Here is a 17,630-nt window from a genome sequence, read left to right as displayed (position 1 = left end):
ATGGTTTTAAAGAGGCACTATCCTCATAAAGAAAATGTTTGGCAACAATTCAAGAGTCAAGAGTGTTTTATTGTCATAGGTCCCAGATAGGACAATGAAATTCTTACTTCCTGCAGCACACCAGAATATGCAAATATAGTACACTGTAAATAATATGATAAACGAGAGAGAAAAAAATATATACATATATGCACATACACATACTCAAAAAACAAACAATAGTAGTGTAATAATAATAATAATAATAATAGTCTATTGTAGTTCAGAGCTTATTTGAGGTTGTAGTGTTTAATAGCCTAATGGCTGTAGGGAAGAAGCTGTTCCTAAACCTGGACATTACAGTTTTCAGGCTCCTCCTGTACCTTCTTCCCAATGGCAGTGGTGAAATGAGTGTGTGGCCAGGATGGTGTGGGTCTCTGATGATGCTGGCTGCCTTTTTGAGGCAGCAACTCCAATAAATCCCTTCGATGGTGGGGAGGTCAGAGCCAGTGATGGACGGGCCAGTATTCACAATTTTTTGCAGTCTTTTCCGCTCCTGGACGTTCCAGTTGCCGAACCAGGCCATGATGCAGCCAGTCAATATGTTCTCTGCAGTACACCTGTAGAAGTTCAAGAAAATCCTCTTTGACATACCGAATCTCCTTAATTCCTTCTCAGGAAGTAGAGGTGTTGATGTGCTTTATTTATAATTGCATCAATGTGCTGGGTCCAGGAAAGATCTTCAGAAATATGCACGCCCAAGAATTTGAGGTTTATGACTCTCTCCACCATCATCCCGTTGATATAAACAGGATTGTGGGTCCTGATCCTTCCTCTTCCAAAGTCCACAATCAGTTCATTGGTTTTACTGATATTGAGAGCCAGGTTGTTGTGCTGGCACCATTTGCTCAATCGGTCGATCACACTTCTATACTCTGACTCATCACCATCTGTAATTTGTCCAACAACCGTGGTGTCGTCGGCGAACTTGAAGATGGAGTTTGCACTGTGTCCAGCTACACAGTCATGAGTATGGAGTGAGTAGAGCAGGGGGCTGAGCATGCATCCTTGAGGTGCTCCCGTACTGATTGTTAATGAGGAAGAAGTATTTCTGCCAATTTGAACAGATTGTGGTCTGTGGATGAGGAAGTCGAGGATCCAATTGCAGAGGGCTGTGCAGAGACCCAGTTCCGTGAGCTTGGTAACCAGCTTTTTAAAAAATAAAAAATATTTATTCAAATATTAAAATAAAATTTACAATACAATAAAACAAAACAGTACCCACCATCATAATACAAGACAAACAATAAACTATTGTACAACTATCTTACAATCCTTGTCAAGGATGCATTCAACCCCATGCTGTGCCCAGCGGTCCCGGAAATCCCCCAGGGCGCCCTGGTGGACAGCCTGTAGTCCCATTTTAACACCACCCGGGCACGGACGTAACCCTGGAAAAGGGACAGGCAGCTGGCTCGGGCAGAGCCCTCTTCCACCTGGTGCCGTGGCTCGCGGATGGCCAGCTTGGCCAAACCCAGGAGCAACACAACCAGGACACTGGTAACCAGCTTGGAGGGGATGATGGTATTGAATGCCAAGCTGTAGTCTTTCAACAATAGCCTGACGGAAGTGTTTTTATTGTCCAAGTGGTCCAGTGTGGAGTGGAGAGCCAGTGAGATCGCATCCTCCGTTGACCTGTTGTGACAGTAGGCAAACTGTAGTGGGTCGAGGTTCTTGTTGAGGTAAGAGTTGATATCCACCATAACCAACCTCTCAAAGCACTTCATCACCACAGATGCTAGTGCCACTGGTCGATAGTCGTTGAGGCACGTCACCTTATTCTTCTTTGATGCCCTCTTAAAGCAGTTTGTTCTATATGGTTTTCTTGTCAATCAGATGTGGTGATAACGTTGGCTTGGATAGTTTACTGTGAAATGAACTCAAGGCTATTTATGTCAGGAACAAATTCAAGGTGGAGGTGTCTTTTAAAGTGTTACTTCTTGTGCCCAGAAAGTGTTTTGGATAGGTTCACCTCATTCTTGGACTCATTTGTGGGCATTTGCTTTGGCTGTAAATCATCTTGATACAGCTGAAGGATCCATGAGTATCATCATTATCAGCAAGCTGCTGGATCCCCTGCACTTGGTCCTTGCACCATCTGACCTTTAGTTTCCTGTTGGAATTTGCCTCCAGAGGGCGTAGCGGAATTTCCAATTGAAGAACACTTGAATGTGTGGTTAATTAATCTTTGGATCACCACCTTTAGAAAAGAAGACTTGTTTGATTATGGTAACTGCAGGGGGCAGGGAGGGGGGGGGCTCACTGCTGACTGTCACAGGATATAGGAGTGACATAGGATCAGAGGATGTAGAGTCATTGTGGACAGAGCTGAGAAATTATAATGGGTGTTATTTACAGGGCCCCCAAACAGTAGCCAGGATGCACGGTACAAGTTACATCAGGAGATAAAATTGGCATGTAAAAAAGGCAATGATACGGTGGTCATGGGAGATTTCGATATGCAGGTAGACTGGGAAAATCAGGTTGGTACTGGACCCCAAGAAAGGGAATTTGTAGAGTGCCTCCAAGATGGATTCTTTGAGCAGCTTGTAGCCTACCAGGGAAAAGGCAATTTTGGATTTAGTGTTATGTAATGAACAGGATTGGATTAGGGAACTCAAGGTAAAGGAACCATTAGGAGATCGTGACCACAAGATGATAAGTTTTTAAATGCAATTTGAGAGGGAGAAGGTGATATCGGATGTGTCAGTATTGCAGCTGGGCAAAGGGGACTACAGAGGCATCAGGGAGGAGCTGGCCAAGGTTGACTGGAAAGGGGCCCTAGCAGGGATATCAGTGGAACAGCAATTGCAGGAATTTCTGGGAATAATCCAGGTGATGCTGGATCTTTTTATTCCAAAGAGGAAGAAAGAAAGGGAAATCAAGGGCAGTATAAAACTAAAAGAGAAGGCCTATAACATAGAAAAGATTTGTGGGAAGCCAGAGGATTAGGGAAGCTTTTAAAGAACAACAGAGGGTAACTAAAAAGACAATATGGGGAGAAAAGATGAAATATGAAGGTAAACTAGCTAATAATATAAAAGAGGATAGCAAGAGTTTCTTCAGTTACATAAAGAGCAAGAAAGAGGCAAGAGTGGACGTTGAACCACTGGAGAATGATACAGGAGAAGTGATAATGGGGAATAAAGAAATGGCAGAGGAGTTGAATAACTTTTTGGCATCAGTCTTCACAATGGCAATGTGCCTGAAATTCAAGAGATTCAGGGGGTGGAAGTTAGTGGAGTGGCTATTACTAGGGAGAAGTGTTAGGGAAGCTGAAAGGGCTGAGTCACTTGGGCCAGATGGACTGCACCCTATGGTTCTGAAAGAGGTGGCTTTAGAGATTGTGGAGGCATTGATAGTGATCACTAGAGTCAGGAGTGGTCCTAAAAGATTGGAGAAATACCAATTTTACCCCGCTGCACAAAAAGGGAACAAGGCAGAATAGTAGGACCTGAAGCAGTCTGAAGAAGGTTCCAACCCAAAATGTTACCCATCCATTTTATCCCAAGATGCTGCCTGACCTGCTGAGTTACTCCAGCACTTTCTGTCTATCTTCAGTATACACCAGCATCTGCAGTTCCTTTCTATACCAATACAAAGTCACCTGCCTCATCAAATACCCATTGCCCAATCTGTGGAAGCGTCTGAGGGTCCCATATTGGCCTCATCAGCTACCTAAGGAATTACAGAACTGGAGAAGAAACATGTCTTCCTTGATCCCAAGGGACTGCCTGAAGAGAATAATGCATTTCAATATGCACGAAAGCCTACATAAATTCCTTTGAAGTTCTCAAAGAGGCAATAAAGACGTGTAGCTTTGCGTGGCATTCATTTGAACCCAGTTATATTACATTTCATCTGGCAAACTGCTTTGTGAAGCATTGTCCAATATCAAATACAATTCCTCCTGCTGACAGCACTGCATTTGTCAGTATCTCAGAAAAGTCTTGAGGTATCAAAGGCTCTATGTTAGGATCACGTGGATGATGGTGGCACTTCCTCTGCTCAACCCAACAGTAATTATATAATCTGGTCACCTTCAAGAGTGATGCCCACATTTACAATGACTGGAGTGATGCTACTGTAAATTATAAACACTTTGATAATGAAAATGTAGCTTCACCTCCAGCAGCATCGTGTTTATAATACAGATTATAAAACAAATTTTGATTGAATTAATTCCCATTGCAACACTTTTTCCTTCTCTGCTATGAAACACATGGAATTATTCCTAAATACTTTCAACTTGCTTTATTTTAAGCCACTCTTTGAGATGTGGGCATTACTGAATAGGCCACCATTTATTTCCTATTCTAAATTACTCTTGAGGAGGTGGAGGCAAGTCTCTTTCTTGAACCACTGAAGTCCTTCTAGTGAAGATATTTCCATAGTACTGTTGGGGAGGGAGTTCCAGGAATTAAAGACAGTGACAATGAAGGAATGCTTATATATTTCCAAATTAATATGGTGTGTAACTTGTAGTGGAATTTGCAAGTGAAGGTGATGTTTCTGTGCACATGATTCCCTGGTCTTCACTTGTCGAAGAAGTTGTAGGTCTGGATAGGAATGACCTAGGCAAGTAATTGCAATGCTGGTTCACACTGGTACACACCATCGCAGTCGTTTAATGATGGTGAAGAGAATGTATGTTCAGAGTGCTGATCGAGCAGGATGTCTTGGATGGTATACAAGACCTCCTGGATGGTATCACGTCTCTTGAGAGTCGTTGATGTTACATTCACCTAGGCAGGTGAAGGTATCAGAAAGACTATGGTGTGTCAGAAGGTGAGTTACTCCCCACAATGTACCCAGTCTCTTCAGCTACTTTATAATATATGCCTGGTCCAGTTAAATTTGTGGTCAATAGTGACCACAGGAATGCCAGTGATGAAGGAAGTGGCAGTGGTAATGTCAGTTGAATGATAAGGTGGTTCGACATCCTTGTTGGTCATTATCTTTCACTTTAGTGGGCTAATCTGGTCCATTTAAGGTCTCTAATAACTCTTCAGTGTTCCTTTTCTCTGCTGACTTTCCAATTGAAAAGTACAAGTATAAATTGGCGTTCAATGACATGGTTTTTTGAAAGTCAAGGTCTTTTTATTTGTGTGACTTTTCCTTTGCAGGATAGGAAGTATGGGCAGAGAGGAAACAAGGTGCAGCCCACTTAAAAATAATAAAGTTATTTGGAGACCTCATAACTACATAGAGGTCACGATGCAGAAATGCCCAGTTGGTCTGTTGTTATCCTCTAATAAAGCAGCAATGCTAACCAGAAAATACATGAGGATGGCAACTGGTATTAGCACCAAAAAGTGGAGTGAGGAAAACCATATTTTAGCAATGAATGGTTTAGGTCTAGAATGTACTACCAGAGAGGCAGATTCGATTTGAGCATTCAAAAGGGAGCTAAATGGCTGAATAAAAAAGGCGGCACAGTGATGCAGGGGTAGAATAGCTGCCTTTAATTTCGTAAATTTCTCTTTTCTTCACCCCCCCCCCCCCCCCCATCTAGCCTATTTTTAAACCTCTCTCTGCCTTAATCGCTAACTCACAACTTCACAGCACACTGTATTTTTATCTCTGTTTTGCTCCAATTCTTACATTTAATCATGTAGCTATGAGCTCTTCTTAGACCTTTCATACATTGGATGCAGTCTGTTCCTATTTACTGTGCCCTATCCGTTCTCTCCTTTACTATCTTTCATCCCACAGCAAATTGGAAACATAATAAATAATTGTGATGATCTAATACTTTCTTGCATTTCTATATTCTAAATAGCATTCCAGTGAGCAGTAAAATTGCACTATGGCGAGTCCGAAACTTGTTGGTTGTAGAAGGAGTTTATTGCAGCCGCAATATACGAATACAGAGTTAAACAACAAGGTACAGGACAACCAATACAAACTTACTGTCTTCCTTGAAGACTTCGCCGAACTGACTAAATCGGGCGCCAAACGCGCACATGACATCGCTGGCCAATCAGCGATGTCACTCCCTGGACCAATCCCCATGGTCGCGTTCCCACGTGACCTCGCTGGCCAATCCGAGGGTTCGACGACCTGGACCATTCTCTATGGTCGCTACATGACCCCCCCCAGAACCCGAGGTGCGGAACCTAGCAGGGAGCCGGATTTCGCGACCATAACGAGTACGGAGAAGGACAGCCTGAACCACAGGAGCCGGAGGTTCCGGACTTGGCGGAACAGCCGGAACGAGAGGTTCTGGAGGAACTACCGGCACGGGGGGTCCTGGAGGAACTGCCGGAACGGGGGGTCCTGGAGGAACTGTCGGAACGGGGGGTTCCAGACTGGGCGGAACTAACGGAGGTCGGCCTCTCCTAGGGGTTTGACCGACCAGGACTGGTTGATCCGGGTCCAAATGGGCAGGTTTGAGCCGGGACACCGAGACAAGCTCACTCTTGCCGCACATGTCTAAGGTGAAGGTAGCCGTTCCCTTACGTAAAACCCGGAACGGCCCTTGATAGACCCTCTGCAACGGGGCGCGATGGGCATCTTTACGCAGAAAAACAAACTCACAGTCCTTCAGGGAAGACGGTTCATGTACCATGGGACACCCATGACGTGAAGTCGGAACTGGAGCCAGGGAGCCCACCCGTTCCCGGAGAGATGCTAACACTGATGGGACTGTAGGGAGCAGGTCTGAAGGGTCCGGAAACAGATCTCCGGGTACTCGCAGTGTCGAGCCATATACTAGCTCTGCAGACGACGCACCGAGATCTGGCTTAGGAGCAGTCCGGATGCCCAAAAGAACCCAAGGGAGTTGGTCTACCCAGTCTGGGCCTTCAAGCCTTGCACTGAGGGACGCCTTAAGTTGGCGGTGGAACCTTTCTACGAGTCCATTTGCCTGGGGGTGATATGCAGTCGTGGGTTGTAACTTGGACCCTTACAGTTCTGCCAGCGCGGCCCAGAGGGACGAAGTGAACTGTGGCCCTCTGTCAGTGGTAATAACTGCCGGGACCCCGAAACGAGCTACCCAATGAAGGGCCAAAGTCCTAGCACAAGACGCTGACGAAATATCAAACAATGGGAAAGCCTCTGGCCACCGGGTGAACCGATCCACCACCGTGAGGAGGTGGGTGTAGCCCCGGGAGGAAGGCAAAGGCCCGACCAAATCCACGTGGATGTGGAAAAAACGAACAGCCGGGACCTCGAAATCCTGTACGGGGGGCTGGACGTGGCGCTGGACTTTAGCGGTCTGACAGGGCACGCAGGAACGTGCCCACCCCGCTACCTGTTTCCGCAGGCCATGCCAGACAAACCTCGCTGCTACCAGGGCAGAGGTGGAGCGGATGGACGGGTGCGCCAGCCCATGAATGGCATTGAAAACCCGGCGCTGAAGGGTGGGCGGTACTACCGGCCTGGGACGGGGAAGAGAAACATCGCACCAGACTTTCGTGCCCTCCGACCCACAAGCTACCTGGGCCAACTTCAATCCCGATGTGGTGGACCGGTAAGCCGAAACGGTATCCGCTAGGAGCTGTGCCTCCGCAAGCTCCTGGGGATCCACTTCGCAGTCCACGGCCGAAATAGGGGGAAAAGCAGGTCTAGACAGGGCGTCAGCAACGGCATTAAGCTTACCCGCGACATGACGGACATCGGTGGTAAATTCGGAGATAGCAGTCAGGTGCCGCTGCTGGCGGGCCGACCATGGGTCAGACAATTTCAAAAAAGCAAATGTTAATGGCTTGTGGTCCGTAAATGCCACAAATGGGCGGCCCTCGAGGAAGTACCTGAAATGACGAACAGCTAAATAGAGAGCCAGAAGCTCTCGGTCAAATGCGCTATATTTCAGCTCGGCCGAATTTAGTTGCCGGCTGAAAAATGCTAAAGGCTGCCAACGGCCACCGACCTGCTGCTCCAGAACCCCGCCCACCGCCACGTCAGAGGCGTCAACCGTCAGGGCCGTGGGGGCGGAGGGGCTCGGATGGACCAACATGGTGGCGTCTGCCAAGGCTGCCTTAGCTGCTGTAAAAGCCGACTCTGCGGTCGGGGACCACAACAACTCTACCGGATTCCCTGCAAGGCATTGGAAAAGTGGGCGCATGACTCGCGCCGCTGCCGGAACGAACCTATGGTAGAAATTAACCATGCCTACGAACTCCTGCAGCCCTTTTACTGTGGTGGGCCTGGGAAAAGCCCGGATAGCCTCCACCTTCTCGGGCAAAGGGGAGGCGCCGGCAGGAGTAATTCTGTGCCCTAGAAAATCAAGAGCAGGCAGGCCGAATTGACATTTGGAGGGTTGGATAATGAGCCCGTGGTCTTGGAGCCGCTGGAACACGGTCCGCAAATGGGCCTGGTGTTCCTGCACTGAGGGGCTGGCGACCAGGATGTCGTCTAAATAAATAAACAAAAAGGGTAAACCCCGGCCCACGCGGTCCATCAGTCGCTGGAAAGCCTGTGCCGCGTTCTTTAAACCGAAAGGCATACGCAACCATTCAAACAACCCGAACGGAGTAATAGTTGCAGTTTTCTGTATGTCCTCCGGTCGCACCGGAATCTGATGGTATCCTCGCACCAAATCGATTTTGGAAAACACCACCGCTCCTTCCAGCCCAGATGAAAAATCCTGTAGGTGCGGTATGGGGTAGCGATCAGCCGTGGTGACAGCATTGAGACGCCGATAATCGCCACATGGTCTCCACCCCCCAGATGCCTTGGAGACCATGTGTAACGGCGAGGCCCACGGGCTGTCAGACTGACGGACAATTCCCATTTCCTCCATCTTCCTGAACTCCGCCCTTGCCACCACCAGTTTGTCTGGCGGTAGTCTCCTGGCCCGAGCGAAAACGGGAGGGCCTTCGGTGCGGATGTGATGGACCACACCGTGCTTAGCCGAAGGTGTGTCAAAACGTTGGATGAGCAGCTCTGGAAACTCTGCCAGAATCGCAGCATACGAGTCGGGGGCCGCGACGACGGCCTGGACAGTAGGGCTGGGCGAGGAGGCGATTGTCGGAGCGACGTGCTCATCTTCGGCAGAGGGTCGGAGGTCGTTACCGCGGACATCAGGAACCAGTGAAAAAGCCCAGAGAAAATCTGCGCCCAGGATCGCTTGTTTGACGTCGGCTATGATGAATGGCCATTCGTACGTGCGGAGGCCTAACACAAGGGACATCTTCCGTGTACCGAAAGTGCGAATTGGGCTGCCATTAACCGCGATGAGGGTGGGACCTGTCTTACCCGATCTGGTTTCGAGGTCGGTCGGCGGCACTATGCTGACGATGGCTCCCGTGTCTACCAAAAATTCTGTGTCCGTGAATCGATCATGGACATAGAGGCGCCGGTTCTGGCCAATCGTAACTGCCCCTATGTACGATCGGCCGAGGCATTTCCCGCGAAGGTACAAGGCAAACGACAGTTGCGGGATTCGTTACACCATCGTAGGTGATAATAGCACCAGCCGCGCTTGTGCGGATCTTTTTGGCGGGCTTTCGGAGAATTGGCGGGAGACGTGGCGCCATCTTGCCGTCGCTGTGGCGTGGTCACCGATGTCGAGACTTTGTTGATTGAACCACTTGCCTTGTTTTTTGCCGCTATGAGCGCGTCCGCTTTCGCTGCATATGCTTCGGGGTCCTTAAAAGAACAATCCGTGAGCAGCAGTCGGACATCCTCGGGAAGTTTCTCGCGGAATGCCTGTTCGAACATAGGGCAATCCGTATGCTCACCGGCTAGCATCATCATTTCGGCCATGAGGACGGAAGGCAGTTGGTCTCCAAGATCCGGTAGGTGCAGAAGTTTTGCCGCACCACCATGCTTATTAAACCCGAAGGTTCGCAGTAATACCTTCTTCATGGCCTCTTACTTGTTTTCCGCAGGTGGATTCACGATGAACCGCATCACGCGCTTGGTTGTGTCCGGCGATAGAGCGCTGACGAGGTAGTAGTACATCGTGGATTCGTCCGACACCTTCTTTATATGGAATTGAGCGTCGGCGTGGATAAACCAAGCTTGCGGTGCGTGCGTCCAAAACAAGGGAAGATGAACGCCTGCCGCGCTTGACTCCGGTGTGCCCTGCTCGGTCATCGTCAACGAGGCGTCGGGTTCCTGCTCAGTCGGTGATCGTCCAGATCACGTCGGGGTCACCAATATGGCGAGTCCGAAACTTGTTGGTTGTAGAAGGAGTTTATTGCAGCCGCAATATACGAATACAGAGTTAAACAACAAGGTACAGGACAACCAATACAAACTTACTGTCTTCCTTGAAGACTTCGCCGAACTGACTAAATCGGGCGCCAAACGCGCACATGACATCGCTGGCCAATCAGCGATGTCGCTCCCTGGACCAATCCCCATGGTCGCGTTCCCACGTGACCTCGCTGGCCAATCCGAGGGTTCGACGACCTGGACCATTCTCTATGGTCGCTACAGCACATTACTTTCTCCACTGCCTCAAAACCTTCCCTTAGCAGGACTGGAAGTGCCTACTGAGACCCATATTACAAACTTACAAATAGATGTGTTTGAATATATGCAGTGACATTAAATGGCATAGGGAGCATGTTTTGGTGCCAGAGTTGCAAAATTCACTTTTCCACATGTTAGACTGTGAATGGCACAGGATGCAAAATCAAACCTTCATGTGGCAATTGAAATTTGTTTCTGCCTGATTTAGCCAGAAGTGACCTGGCTCGTGAACATGGAAAAGAGTTTGTGGATTTCCTATATGTAGAATCCTTTCAGGATTTGTAACAACCCCTTATTTGCACACATGCTCCAACAACAACCCTTCACCCCATGACAACCTATCACCTCCTCTGTCCCCAACATTGCCTTCACTTGAATGAAAACAGACAATGCTGGAAACACTCAGCAGGTCGTGCAGCATCCAGGAAAAGAGCAACTGAAAGTAAGAAAAAACAGGACAAATTAGGGGTGACAACAGATGATCTCAGGCAGATAGGTTTCCTGATAGGCTGATTGTTGCCCAGCCATGGTGTGATCCCAAAAGGGATCCATCATTGCGAACTGTGGAACTGGTTAACTGATTTTCAGTTGAGGAAGGAGGGAAGGGAGGGGGAGAGGGGAGAGGAGTGTCTATCCACATAGTACATGCCCATTTTGTTAATCATATCCCCTTGCCGTTATCTTTGTACATATTGTTGCTCCTAATATCTGCAAATTTGGGGATGCATCCAAGTCATTGATGTATCCAGACAATAGAAGCAAGACCTAGAGCAATCAGCTGTGAAACTGTGCCTATCAATAACTTGCACTGGGTTCTAATTCATATGAATCTGCGGCAACATTCATCCACACTTACTTTAAGGACAATGTTCATAAACTTTGCCTTATTCAAAATGAGTGATACCACTTAATAAATCAGAACACAATCACTCTGAAGAAGGGTCCCGACCCGAAACATCACCTTATCCATTTTCATCAGAGATGCTGCCTGATCCATTAGGTTACTCCAGTACTTTGAAAAAAATTTTACTCCTCAGTAACAGTAACCATAAAACCATTGGATTGTCGAAAACAAAATAAATGTAGCCATTTGAAATGGGCCATTTTTCCCTGATTCATCTGTATATGACTCTAGACCCATTAAAGTGGATGATTGGTTAACTCTTAACTGCTTCCTCAATTCAAGAGCAATTAAAAATGGACAAAAAGTGCTGGCCAGACATTTTCAGTGATACCTATATCCCATAAATGGATGAATAGTACAAAGATTAAAATGCAAGCTAAAATCTAATGTCAACATGGCAATTGCATAACAACTTGCATTTATATAGTTCCCTAATGTAAATATGTGTTCCAAGTGGTTTTGTCAATAGGTGGCATAAAATAGAATATTGTGACAGGAAACAGGAGCTTGAATGATGACTGACATTGAATATAAAAGCATAAGAAAATAGGAGCAGTAATAAGCCACCCATCCCTTCAAGCCTGCCCTACCATTCAATGTGATCATGACTGATCTGCCCAAAGCTTCATCGGCCTTTTCTGTGCAGTTTCACACAAGCCTCAATTCCATGTTCTCCTAAAAAAGTATCTACTTCCTCTTTCAATACTTGTAAAGTTTAGAGTTGGATACGTAAGGCACAATAAAAGGCATTTCTGGGGAAAACTGAAATCTCTGACATAGCTAAAAGAGAGTGGATGCCTCGAAGGATAGATTAGAGGACTTTATTAAGTTAGAACGAAGGAAAGGCATTGAGCAATCTTGAGAAGATGATTATTTTGAACTGAATGCATTGGGAGAGAGGATGTTAATACCAGTGAGCACGGGGGTGACAGGCAAACGGGTTTATTGTATCATGCAGTGGAATTTTGAAATTTTTATTTTTTATGGACTGAGGAGGGGGTTGTCCACGAAAAGTATTAGACACAAGAAACTGAAGATGCTGGACAGATGACATTTCAGGTCAGGCACTTCTTCAGATTGATTCCGAGGAAAGACACATGGCTGTAATAGTGAGTCTGAGTCAGAACATGGTTGAACGGCAGGTGAATAGCAGTCTAAAGAAGGGTCCCATTCAGAAACTTTGCCTGTCTATTCCCTTCACAGATGCTGTCTGACCCGTTGAAATCCTCCAGCATTTTGTTTTTTTGCTCCAAGTATTAGAGTACTTGAGTTCAAAAGTGTAAGTGCATGGAGTGTGAACTTTTCAGTATCATTACAAATCCAAATTAGATTTATGACTTATTCCTTGGATCTGGTGGCTTCCCAATAATTGGGTGAGACCAGTGCTATTTATATTGGTTTTGTGATACTTTGTGTACTTATCGCTATCAGCATGGGTCCCCTGCACTATGCTACCTGAATGTTATTACTGAGTCCTCACCCAGTAAAATTGTTCTTCCTTATTGAGGGAGTGCAGCGTAGGTTCACGAGGTGAATTCCCAGGATAGTGGGACTGTCAATGATGAAAGTATGGAGCGACTGGGCTTCTATTCACTGGAATTTAGAAGGATGAGAGGGGATCTTATAGAAACATTTAGAATTATTAAGGGATTGGACACGCTAGATGCAGGAAACATGTTCCCGATGTTGGGCGAGTCCAGAACCAGGTGCCACAGTTTAAGAATAAAGGGTAGGCCATTTAGAACTGAGATGAGGAAAAACTTTTTCACACAGAGTTGTGAATTTGTGGAATTTTCTGCCTCAGAAGGCAGTGGAGGCCGATTCACTGGATGCATTGAAAAGAGTTCGATAGAGCTCTTGGGGCTAGCGGAATCAAGGGTTATGGGGAAAAGGCAGCAACGGGGTACTGATTGCGGATGATGAGCCATGATCACATTGCTGGCACGAGGGGCCAAATGGCCTACTCCTGCACCTATTGTCTATGTATCTATGTATCTCACACAGTCCAGTTAAGTGAGGCTGGCAAGAACACCAGACAGGAAGTTTCAGTCCAATCCTTTAATCTCAGTGTTGGGAAGTAAACCATCCATTCAGTATGTACATTGTCCAAACTCGAGTCCCCAATTGAATGTCACATCAGCATTTGGAAAGGTTGGATATTTGGATCCTTAAATACTACCTGGTGTGAGTTTGAATCATTTACTCATTGAAAATAATGATCCCAAATGGGAACTTTCATGATGCAAGATATAATAAAGTTTTATTTAAAGTTGTACTGCCCTGATAGGGCACAGCATGAAATTGCAGTGGGAAAATGTTCTAATTAAATCAATCAAAGCTAATTGCTTCTATTGAAGAAATTTCATCATTAGTGTGTTAGTTGTGTGCAAATCATCATCTCTTCTGTTCAGGAAAAGGTCAAATTGCGATGGTCAACTGAAAACAGTTTGAAAATAACTGACTTCCTTTTTGTTAAATACATCGTTAGTGTTCAGCAAATATATTTCTTTGTTCTATAATATGATATTTGCAACACGTGTGACATAAACTTTACAAGTCTGGTACATTTATGCTATGAAATTGCCAGAGGCTGTGCTATTTTGTTACAAAGGTCCACCAAAATACATAGAAACCCACGTCTCCGGAGCTGCCCACATTTTCTTTCTCATTCACTTTTTCTTTTGTCATTCCACATTTTTTTCTCCTTCCCTGGTTTCATTTCCTCTCTCCCTCTTCACAACAAAGTAATATGGGTAATGAGATTTCACCTTTAATGTCTTCTACTTAAAGACAAGTGATTGCATATTGATAAATATTTTCAAAATCTGCACCAGTATAATCAATGTCATGTTGAGGGTCCAGTACTTGCCAATGACAAAAATGATTGGATGTCTCTGAACATGAATTATCAGATGGTAGATCTCTGGCTGCATTGGAACTCCATAGGCAGCTGTTTCTGTGAATTGTAATCTTGCAGCAGTAGGTTTATCAAGTGCCACCTAAATGCCAGCTGAGTGGAGATAGTGTTATGGAAGTGGAAGATGATATTATGGAAGTGGAAGATGATATTATGGAAGTGGAAGATGATATTATCTCCTGAAATCCCACAATACTTTTGGTTTTACCAAAATGTTTGTAGAGGAGTGGATGGTTGGGGTTTTTTGGCCACTTTTTGATTTTAATTTATGATAGATGTGCTAAATGAATTATTGATACAATGGGAGATGGGAAAAAAACCTCTTGGTCATATGTCTCTTTTTGCTATGAAAAGAATAGTATTTTGTGGATTTATTTGGGGATGTCAATGGGACATAATGCTTGATCAATAAGGAAGGTGGAAATTGATACCAATGGCAGGTTTAAAATGAAAATTAAAACCAAAACAGAAAACGTTGGAAGAAATAGTTGGTATAATAATTGCTTTTTTTAGTATCTATTTCTAATATCAATATTGGAGATACTTAATTCGTTCAGAAATAAATTGGCTTATTTCTAACAACTACTTGCAATTTTTTTAAGCATATATCTTGAACTACCATTCCACATCATTTACCACCTATAGATGTTGACAATCATTGGGATGCAAATATAATTATTTGTTTGTTGCCAGGTTCTTCCTCTGGTAAATAGCAACAACCAGCCATTGAGAACGTGCCTCCAAATTGCCTCCGAGGTGGTGATCCGGAGTGGCCAAGTCCACATATTAAGAAGATATAAGTTGACTTTCAAGATAACTAATCACAACTGAAAGGCTTGGTCCCACATTCGTCTTGATTTGGAGTTGATTAGTTATTTTACTTAACTAAAATAAATTCCAAACAAAATATTTAACTGAGCTCTTAAAAGTCTTATAGTCAACCAGTATCTAATCAATTGTGTGCATTGCTAACAAAAAAGCAATATTGATAAACACTTTATGAACAAGTGACCGAATTGTGTAACATTTTGAAAGATATCCACTTTGTGTATGAGCTTTGAATTGGCTCAGGCCTGATTCAGCCAAGAGAATGATGTCATACATATATCAAGTTTAAGGCTTTTGAGTATCCCTATCGTTATAAAAAAACTTGTGGAAATAGGTTACAAGAAACAATTAATTTTCATAAGCTGTTGTTATAAATGACTGAAGAATGCATTAGGATAAGCAGAAAAGCTGAAATCATTTAAACAGATTGCTTTCAAATGGGGAAGGGTTTTCTCTTTCTGCAAATAATGACAGAAATTCTAGCTTGTAATTCATCATCAGCGAATGATGAATTATATCCAAGCCAAGGAAAAAATATGCATCTCTATTTGCTCCACTGCGGCATGATTTTAGAAAACAGTCATTTTCAGTTTCAACTTTTCAAATGAAGATCACCAATGTGGGTCTGTGAGAAACATAAATATAAGAGGACAGTGTGGTCCATAACTCCACCATCTTGAACAATAGTGATGCTGTTTCTATAGTAACTGAACTATTCGGATCTACTAGTCTAATCATGATTGTATGATCAGCTTGTTTTCTTCAATAAGAATTAATCTGAGAGCACAGCTATTGCTTCCTCTAATTTTTCCTTTCCCACCCAGTCGCAAACTACTGTCCTGCTCCAGGGAAAGAAATAGACTAGGATTTCAGAGTTTCCATCAAAGCTGCCAGGTGGAGAGTTGACACACTTCCAAAAAGATGAGACGGACATGATAGCAGTTCAATGCTTGAAGCTGAAATTTAAAAGATGAAGATATGTGCACTGTGCAATCCCACTCTGTACTCAAAGACTTTCAGATCACCCTCATCTTCAACAGCCAGCATCTGCCCTCCAACCTTCCTAAATAGGTGAAGCAGCACAGACCAAGCAAATGTGCACAGCCAGACAGTCAAAGAGTGAACAAGCTCACGACAATCTCCAAACACCAATATATGGGTTTTTTTGTTTTTGTTTTATACAGTGATGCAATTGTAGGCAATGAAAGGTTACAGTATATTCATGCAAAACCTATTTTGCTGAGGAAATAATAAAAATTCAAACAACCTTGGTTACATGGATAAAGACAAACTGATTACAGAAGTACATCTTCATTATGATGATTCATTAATGCAACTGAATGTAAATCTTCTACATTTTGCTTTAAAAACTCACATGAATACAGAAAACAAAATTGATTAAAGCTAGTTGTATTACCAGTTAATTTTTTTTGTAAAACAGCTTTTGTGGACAAGATTCAACTGATGTCTGACAATCACAGCATATCACCAACAAAGAGAAATGTTTCAGTAATCCTTAGTCATGATTTAACATCCCTTACCTTTTTTATTTTGGTCAATTAAGAAGATGCATCCTATTATGAGGCATGACCAAGAGAATTCAATCTGCCTTCCATTGAGGAGCAGCAGTGGCAGCTAGCGATTTGCTCACAGACATTCGTACCTGTACATCTACATCACTGCTGACAGTCAGTACTACTGAGGAGCTCCCTGCAGCTCTGCCAGCCTGATTCACACACACCAAGGCTGGCTTTGCTGTGGAAAACCAGGAATGGAGTTCATCCGGACTGGACTTTCCACATTCTGCTACTAGTTGAACTAAAAAAAATGTATAACATCCATCGGTTCAAAACAATTCTGATCTATTATGGAGATAAGAATGGGCCAAACAGCAAATCACTTGGAAAGTTAACAACATTTTTGATTAACCTTAAAACTTGTTTCTTTTTGGTACATTTTAGCATTGTGGAGAAAGAAAATGCCATACCCTGCCAATCCCCCCTGAACTGCATTTCACTCCCCGTATAACATAATTGATGGTATCCTTATCTGGGCTAAAGCAACCTCTTGTCCTCATCATTTTTTATGTAGAGTCATGTGCTGACACTGTGGGGCTGCCATTCCATGTCACCATCTCATATCTGTAGGAAAGAAGAAACACAAACAGTCATGAGCAAATACAAGCATATTGATACATTGAAGCAGGTAAGACTATTTAAAAATCAAAATATGTGGTCTGGTGGCAACTCAGGGAGATTTCCAAAATGCCATGTCCTGCTGCAATCTTGTGACTAGGGCCAATTACTACGTTTGCCTATGCAAATGACTACTGGGGTCATCTTCCGGGGGAATCTTCATGGGAGTAAATCTAAGGCGTCCTTAGCAAGACTAACTGATATAACTGAATTCTTTTGGGAAGGATGTGTAGGAAAGAACTGCAGATGCTGGTTTAAATCGAAGGTAGACACAAAATGCTGGAGTAACTCAGCGGGACAGGCAGCATCTCTGGAGAGAAGG

At 44.4% G+C, this 17,630-nt stretch overlaps 1 protein-coding gene across 3 annotated transcripts in view; it reads right to left on the bottom strand.

The window, feature by feature from the left end:
• drp2 (dystrophin related protein 2) overlaps nt 1-16,783 on the bottom strand; it is a 299,384-nt gene extending 282,601 nt beyond the window's left edge. For all 3 annotated transcript variants that reach the window (XM_078412317.1, XM_078412319.1, XM_078412320.1), the window contains exon 1: nt 16,655-16,783. The gene's annotated coding sequence lies outside the window, so the exon portion shown is untranslated. The remainder of the gene's footprint in view (nt 1-16,654) is intronic.
• Between the last annotated feature and the right edge of the window lie 847 nt (nt 16,784-17,630).

Source organism: Rhinoraja longicauda, chromosome 15 (genome assembly GCF_053455715.1).
Source record: "Rhinoraja longicauda isolate Sanriku21f chromosome 15, sRhiLon1.1, whole genome shotgun sequence".
Classification (NCBI taxonomy): domain Eukaryota; kingdom Metazoa; phylum Chordata; class Chondrichthyes; order Rajiformes; family Arhynchobatidae; genus Rhinoraja; species Rhinoraja longicauda.
This window is presented reverse-complemented; position numbering and strand designations above follow the sequence as displayed.